This window comes from Larus michahellis, chromosome 5 (genome assembly GCF_964199755.1).
Source record: "Larus michahellis chromosome 5, bLarMic1.1, whole genome shotgun sequence".
In the NCBI taxonomy this organism is placed as follows: Eukaryota; Metazoa; Chordata; class Aves; order Charadriiformes; family Laridae; genus Larus; species Larus michahellis.
The window spans coordinates 72,783,084-72,791,996 of NC_133900.1; positions in this window are offsets into that span (position 1 = coordinate 72,783,084).

Sequence of the window (8,913 nt, forward strand, 5' to 3'; positions counted from 1 at the left end):
AAGTATTACAGGGGAGTGAAAGGGCTTGTAACAGAGAACAAAAAGTGCGGGAAAGATTTCTGCCATGCCTCTTCTTCACCACTTATCGAAACTGATGAATGGTTTTGAAAATGAGGATGACTGCTAGAAACTAAGCAATATTCTCTCTCTTTCCTTGGTTATTTTGTTTGAAATGCTTTTAAAGGTCAGAAAACTCATTCAAACTGCTGGGCACCAAGAAAGCAGGGCATCGTTGTTTATTGACCATTTTGTCATATATTTCTTTATGCTCAAACCCTTAAGGCATGAGAGGATACAGTATTCATTGGCTTGTTCTTGCATGCAGGGGATATCGTTTCTCCTGAGGATTCAGCTGAAATATTTCTGCTGATTTCTAAGAGGACAGGTTTCACATTCACCCTCTTCTTTGTAACATGGGATACAAGTTTGCCCATGTCTAAGACAACTCGTGCCAGAGAACTGCATGGCTGTGACCCTGCCGCATCGCAGCGATGAGCAGCACTGAGCTACTGCCATACCCAGTGCGGTGGCATTTGCAAGGGGACAATGCCACTTCTTCTTCATCTCCAGAAGCCCACAGCCGCAGCAGAACTGCATCTTCAACCTTCTCTCTAGTGACTCGTGTTTGTAAGGATGTGTAATCTAAGGATATGTAGCTTCACAAATGTTAGAGTGAGATCATTTACCACCATTGGCAGGTTGCATAGAAGTCATGCATAAAATAAATGTTAACGTATCACTCAGGAAAAGAAGAAATTTATTCTCAGGATTATGGGGGAAATAAGGGGAGAATCAGTGCTTCATTCTTTCTAGGCTCAACAGCCATTGCCTGAAATGAAAATTGAAAAATTAAATTAAAAAACCCTTATATCAAATGCTTGCAGTCACTTCTCTATTAAGCTCCTGTATGCTGTCTATTATTTGATTAACTCATGGTTTCCTCTGTGAATAAGTATACGCTAGGCCAAAAATGCCTTTGTTTGAATTGATGAAAAAAGCTCATATAAGCTCCAAAAGTAATTTTTCATGAGAACAGGCAGAGAGGACATATTTGTGCTCTGGGGGGTAAGAAGCATCTTCTGACACGCTTACATGATGCGTAGCACAACGGCATCCTCGTCCTCCTGTGCCATTTGAGTGCTGTCTAAGGGCAGTACGATGGAAACATGTAAGTCTGCAAGCACATAAGTAAATATCCTTAAGCTTCAGATATGTGAGGGTTTCTGATGCTTGAAGCAGAGAAAAATAATTGCAGGTGAATATCTGCCATCATCTGTTTGCTTATCTCTGGGAGTGTTTTGAGATAGGGCTGAAGACTTGATGTAAGGAAGAATTTCTCTTAGAGATACCCTTAGGTAGGCACACTGGTGCAAGCAGCAGGCAACACCACCACCCCTTTGGAAAGCAGCCTGGAGGGGCACGGCCAGGACACGTTCCTCAGTAAAAAAAACTTCATTTCACTGTAGTCCTTCCTGCCCTGGAGTCAGTCAGTGTGCTGGTCTGTGCAAGCTACATGATAAATCTAGATTTATCTGAAAAGATCATGCTGAGAAGGGGGGAAACGACAGAAAGGAGGGTCAGGGAGATCATCCAGACCACATCATGTAGATCAACCAGGTCATCCTTATGAAAAATTCATGTAGATAAAAGTACGCGTTTACTGCTGCTCAGACTGTCCAGTTCTGAAGTGGAAATTACGATATCGGGAATTAACACATTTACTTGGCTTATTGCTCAGTCAGGCTTTGAACTAATATACCTGGCACAAGGCAACTTTTTTACATTTTAAAAATGTTTCAGTAATCTCTTGTGAAATTGTACTCGGTAAAAAACTGTTAAATAAAACATTTAGGGTTCCTGTGCAGGAGAGGTTGGAAGTGAGAGTTTCCTTCCCAAGAGACTTGTTTTAAAAATGTTCACTGATGCAATCCAAGGTGATTCCTGCCATTACAGTCTTATTTTTTAATGTCATTGGATAACATGAAATGAAGGATACATAACCACTTTTCAAATGAAATGTAAAATACATCTTATTTCTCTACTGAAAAAGAACAACAAAGCAGAGAATAATGTGTAGGAGAAGAACAAACACTGGAACTGGACACTTAATTGGAGGTTCTTAGAGAGAGAATGATGAAAGCTCTGTAATCACCACAAGTGAATAAATTAGGTGAACTTTTTCAGTAAGGAGATTTTTCTGTCAGAGTCCCAGTGAAGTCAAAGGGAATTGTTCCTCTGTCCTGAATCGCAGGATCAGGCAGGAAGAGCAGTTCATCATACAGAAAAAGTTCCAGATGATTACTATGAGCAGGTCTGCAATAATTACAAAAATCACCTAATAAGCATTTAAGGTGATTATGTTGTCTTTCAAAAAGTCATCAGCCAAAAAAATGACATTAAAATTGTAGACAAGAGTGTGACAAACTGCCAGCAGAATCGTATTTCTAACACTGCTGTACTCTGGCTCAGTAAGCCCTGAAAGTCTTGTCCACTTTTATGATTCTCTGTTCCATTTAGTTCTAATTTCTGTCATTTTCCCAGTTATTAATATTTTCCTGTGAAGAATCCTTAGATCTTACTTGTTCCTTTACATCTTGCTCTCTGTTGGCTACAAAGCATCATCCCAAAGGAAATGGCTTTTCTAAAGACTCTGAGCTTGTCAATTTTCCATCCACCTAACAGTTGTCATTTCGGTATATACATAACGTTTGCTACTTATTAGCTCTTCTCCATTCTACATTTTCCTCCTGGTCCCCAAATTAATCTTCTAGACCTTAAAGATATTTATATGTAACATCGCATTATTCCAAAATGATTGGAACTCTGTCCTACAAGAATTTAGAAATGTTTTTATTTGTGTAATTAATTCTCAGAGCTAAATGGAAGCACTCATACGTGTAAAGTCAGCGCTGTGGGAATTCAGACGTTCAGGACCGAAACAACATTGCTTACATTTAGATTAGTATTACAGATTATTTAGTTGCACTGGTGGGACTGAAATCAGAAGAAACGGGTCTGCACGCTTGATTCTGACAATGTGGGAACTTTCTTCTTCGCAGTCCATCACAATTCATTGCTCTAATTTAAGTTGCATTTTGAAACATAGCTAGTAGTTATTGAGGTTTCAAAGATTACGCATTCTCAGGGGGAAAAAAAGGTTTGGCGAGAAGGTTTTGTCAGTCAGGTTAATCAAGAAAGAATTTAGCAAGCTTTTAGTCTCAAGGACTGGAAGTTTGAGTCACTAATAGCTAATGTATCTGTTTTCTGACAGTGTTTACGGAGGTTACCACCGTGAAGTCAGCTCCCTCGTTCTGTGGCTGAAGTGATTTCTTTGAATTATTCATGGCAACGGCTGCCTTAGCTTTACCTGGCGAGCTCTTTGGGTCCAGAGTCATTTATGAAAGTTAAAATAAAGCCCGTTCTTTCATACTGTAGCTGTTTGGAGTATTTCCTACATTATGCTACATCACCAAAGAAAAAAAAAAAAACAAGAGAAAGAACAACCCCAGGAATTTTAAGTCAGTCTAGCTTCATTAAAATATTTGAATTATATTAATTTATTCAAACGTACATGAGAATAATTTGGTATTTTTTGTTATTAGATTTGTTCAATGAAGAATGCACAATTTCTTTTTCATCATTAAGGTCAGCGCTCACAATTAGTATTCCCAAAGTACTTGGGCTCATAGTTCCTTTTCAAAGCAGAAATGTGTCTTCTATGTGAATTTACACTAACTGAAATCTAACTAAATTCTAACTTCAGTGTATCAAACTCTACATTTAGCATCTTCTGCATATAAACACCCCCATAGCAGGAATCTGTTAGCTTACTGCTAATTAGGCCTAATAGCCTGAACAGTTATGCAAGTGTATCCTGAGTATGACAAAGACATTTTTCTCACTTTTCTCAGTGTAGGCTGTATTTAGCATTTGAATGTACTATTTTTTCCTTCTTCATTCATCTATCTTTTTGAAAAACATCTTTTAAATGTTGATCAATGTGAAGTGATCTCCACAGAAGTACTGCGTATTGATGTTCCGCTCAGCTGCTCATTTCTTTCTTATTCTCAAGCAGCAATTTCCCAGAGCCTGCTAAAATGAACAGCCCGACGGAACAAACTTATATATCTGGTACTGTATTGTTTCCTTATAGTGAAGTTAGGTTATATTTCATGAACACCTGGCTCCTGAATATTAAAGCACATAATATGGTCACTTGCTATAGCAACACACTTTATGTAATTACGTACCCTTTTGCTTTCATCGGAACAGGGAATCTCGTATTCTCTCCCCTCCTCTTCTTTATGAACCTAAGTTGAACCAAATCCAGAATCATCAGGTGCCGCTAGCACATCCGTGTCATGGTACACACTTGTGCTGGAGCAGCTACGGTCTGACTGGAACTCTTTCGTCAATAAAGATTTTGATTTTCCTGTTTGTGATGGAGTCTACGTAATCACAGCTCCCTTTGGCTTCAGCGTGTGTTTGTGGTATTTGGGAGTTCTGATAAGTAGGCACTTAATGGCTGAGTGGGTATATATCTACAGCCTAGCACACAGAAATTAATGCAGCAGTGTTTATTTCAGGAGCTCCCTACAGTGGTACAAATTATGGCTCCACTAAACTCAGTATAGATTTTTCCTGTGTGCTGTAGGTTATCTGATATTGGAATGGACGATCATAATGATATTTTCCTTCTTCATTAAGGGAGGAAATATCAAAGAAAATATAATGCACGATACTTTTCCAGTATAGGATTACGCTTGAGTCTTTAGATGCACAAACCCAAGAAATGTCATGTTTTTCGCCCTATTGTGTGTCAACATTTCTGTTGGCTAAGTGAAAAAGGAAGAGGAAATGTCGGGCATGGCTCTGAATCTGCAGAACACTTAAGGCCAGATCTGTAATAGGATGTACGAGAACCTATCCTGATTCACTGAAATTAATGTGAGTGAAGTGCCTAAACGGGAGGTAAGTGCTTCAATACCGTTTTGGCACTGGACATATAAACACTTTTGCAACCTTTGGAGAGCCCCGTTGGCTATGATGAGAGTACTGATCAATGTAAACGTATCCACATGCAATGCAGAGATTATACTAAGTCTTTGCTTCTGTGTCAGTTATACTATGTTTCATTAGTACGAAACAATATTTATATAGAGCATTAAATAATAATTTATAATGCTTTAGAGCTTCCTGTGTACTCATTTCATTCTGCAAGAGACAAAATAGCACAGTAAAATATGACTATGTGTTTGTAACTTCCATATATATTTTCTTCTTTCTTTGTGTACTTGATATTTTCTTCTTGATGTTCCACAGAAGAACCAAATCAGAATATAAAGATAGAATTCCTTTGTCATGCGGGGGGCTGCATTCACAAAAGAAAGCTGCAGAAGGCATTCTAACGATAAATTAATGATAGCTTTAAAAGAAAAATTATGAAAGTGACAAGGCTCCAAAGAATAGCACAGTAAATTAACCCACATGAATGCAAAAGTCAGTATTAAGTACAAGTAACAATGTGCATTTGATTTTGCAGCCAACCAAACGGTTGACACTATCAAAATAGTATTCATAGAAGCCATAAAGGAAAAAGAATAAAGTCAAATTTGTAGTGGTGGACCACCCAAAAGGATTTAGAGATGCTGCCTCCCACATTTGAGAAGACAACATAAAAAAAAAAGTCAGGATTTTCACAGCTGTTAGGGAAAATAGACAAAAGGAGACACAAGAATGCGTAACACTGTAAAAGGCACATTTAAGCCAAAACATTGTACTGTGTTTTTTTCTTTCCTGTCATGTTGACAGTTTATAACTGTTCTCCATTGTGATTAACAGTCTGGGTTGTTTGTTTTTTTGTAAGGAACAAATATCTTAATAGGCATATAAATATATATATATATATTCTTTATATTAAAGTATGAGATGTAAAAAGCTGTTAATGACCTGTAAATAATTGCTTCACTGTTACGCGGTTTTCATATCAAAATAGGCAACTGTATTATATATGTATTTAAGATATTAAAAGTCACCCAACTGCCCTGTCTACTGGGAATTAATGCTTTGATTCCTGTGGACCCGTTCTGATTTAACATTCAATAGGTGAGGAAAGACTTCTAGAAATTATCTGAGTGCACCAGTAACTCATGTTTGTTTGGTATCCAACTGTTAGAAGAACATCTTATCATCAGTAAGGTAGTATCTGATAGTCAGCTGAACCTATTCAAGCAAATTCAAATCTTTCCTGAATGTGACCCCTCTAATAATTATGAACGTAGAGAAGATGAAAACAAAAAGATAGAGTAAATGCTAACAGGAAAATGTGTTGGGTTTTTGTGATGGAAGTGTCCTATATAAGAGATTAATGGGGAATTTATAGGCATTAATATACAGTAATGTAACAATAATAAATGCTGCTAAAATGCCTATGTAAAAATGGAAAGAAGTCTACCAGAGTAGGTAGGAGAATGAGAGCTAGTCATATGAAGAAAAGTAGGATATTATGGGCATAACTTAAATCTGGCTTGAAGATTACATTAACTGGGCTATTAACAACAAAAGATAGAGGTTAGATGGAGCCAGCAGAAATGTGAAATGTGAATTAGAAGCATAGAATCATAGAATTGCTGAGTTTGGAAGGGACCTTTAAGATCATCAAGTCCAACCATTAACCTACCCTGACAAAAACCACTTCTAAACCACATCCCTAAGTACCACATCTACCCTTCTTTTAAACACCTCCAGGGATGGTGAATCCACCACTTCCCTGGACAGCCTATTCCAATGTTTAATAACCCTTTCAGTGAAAAAATGTTTCCTAATATCCAGTCTAAACCTCCCCTGACATAACTTGAACCCGTTTCCCCTTGTCCTATCACTTGTCACCAGGGAGAAGAGGTCAGCCCCCATCTCTCTATTCTGTGAGATGGGAAGCCTGCGCCTTCCTTATGAGCAACAGCCCTTAGGAATGAGATTACAGAATCACAGACTCACAGAATGGTCAGGGTTGGAAGGGACCTCTGGAGACCATCTAGTCCAACCCCCCTGCCAGAGCAGGGTCACCCAGAGCAGGTGGCACAGGAACGCGTCCAGGTGGGTTTTGAATGTCTCCAGAGACGGAGACTCCACCACCTCTCTGGGCAGCCTGTGCCAGGGCTCTGCCACCCTCAAAGTAAAGAAGTTCCTCCTCATGTTTAGGTGGAACTTCCTATGTTCAAGTTTGTGCCCATTACCTCTTGTCCTGTCCCCAGGCACCACTGAAAAAAGCCTGGCCTCATCCTCCTGACACCCACCCTTTAAGTATTTATAAGCATTGATACTTACATAGGTTACTCCCTCCCCTTTTAATTTGGGCAGAGAATTTGGAGAATGGTAAACAATGTTGTAATATCAACTTAAATCAGCCAGCAAATTCAATATGGTGAGGAAATGTTTGGGTTTTCCTTCCAGCTGGTCCACTGTGTGCTATGAGAAAAGGGGAGTCAAAGGCTTCCCTTCTGCAGGCTTTCCCATGGCATGTGTTTGTACGGCCATCGATTTGCTTGTTCCTTGGGTGAAGAACGGTGGCAACCTGGTCATTCTGAAGGTTGCAGTGTCATTTGGGGTTGAATTTGAATTGGTCTCAGAGAATAAACTAGTTACAGGAATATGCTATACTCTGCCTTCTCCAGAAAGAACAGCTCGAGTGTGAAATGACTGAGTAAATGAAAAGGCATACAGAAAGGTCAAGAGAGCTGTAGGAGTAATGGGAGATTTTCTTAACCTAGTCATAGGTTTGAGAGAATCAAGTGGAAGAAATGAAGCTGGTAGTAGGTATGTGGAAATAAAACACAGCCTCTATTTTCTACATAATGAGTTTCAAAACACTTTTAGCACAAATACTGCTGAGAATGACAAAACCCACAAGTATGGAGAAGTATGGAGGATGTCAAGCATAAACCTGAGATTAAAACTAAAAATAGAGGTGAAACAGAGGTGTGTCCTATTAAACATCAAACCAAAGTGTTTCAGCAACTAATGATTAAAATCCAGTGGGTTGAGGTACTGAGGAATACAGAAGAGATTTCAATGCAATTATTGAACATACTAAAGGTACTCGGTGCTTCAAGCAGGTAATAAATGTAATATAAATACCTATACATAAAATACTAATAAAGTATTAACACAGAATTAAGAACATGGCTACATAATTTTAGGTTTGACTTTAGGTTGACCTTGTCTTACTGTTGGTTTCAGTCTTATGAAGTGCACCTCATATTACAAATCATGAAACATTATAGGTGTTGCTCATTCTTCCATCTGCTGGAAACCGGGAATTGAAGGATCGTATTCCTAAAAGCCATGAAACATTCAAATCTTCAAACTGACTTTACAAAAAAAATACTTTATTTATTTAATCTTTGTGTACGTTGCAAATGCGTCTTAAATCTGTGGTTGGCAGCCGGTGCTCTGTCAGCTCTTGGGGTCGCCAAAAGGTACCTAATGCAAGCAGAATTAATGCTATGAGGTTGAAGTTTACTACGTAGTAGTTCATACCCCCTTGCAGGGGATGCTAATCAAAAAAAGTTGAAAACACCACGTTAGCTAAATATAAGATCTATCTTCCTCAGAACAGGTGTAAGTGGCCTGTTTTTATAATTTCAGATCTTTTTACGATGTAAAATTATCAAGTAGTCCTCAGTTCTATTGTGGGGTGTTTGCAACCCTCGGGTAATGAAAGATACTGGAGCAACAACTGTGGCAACTCTATGCAGAAGAATCTATTGGACAATTCTGCACTGCTCCCATCCATTGTTGCAAGGATATGGTATGCAATTCCTTAAGGGGAGCATAATTCAGAGGAGTGGGGAGGCTGTTTAAAATTGTGCAATCACCTAAATTGACCTAAAACTAACTTTAGTTCTCATGTGT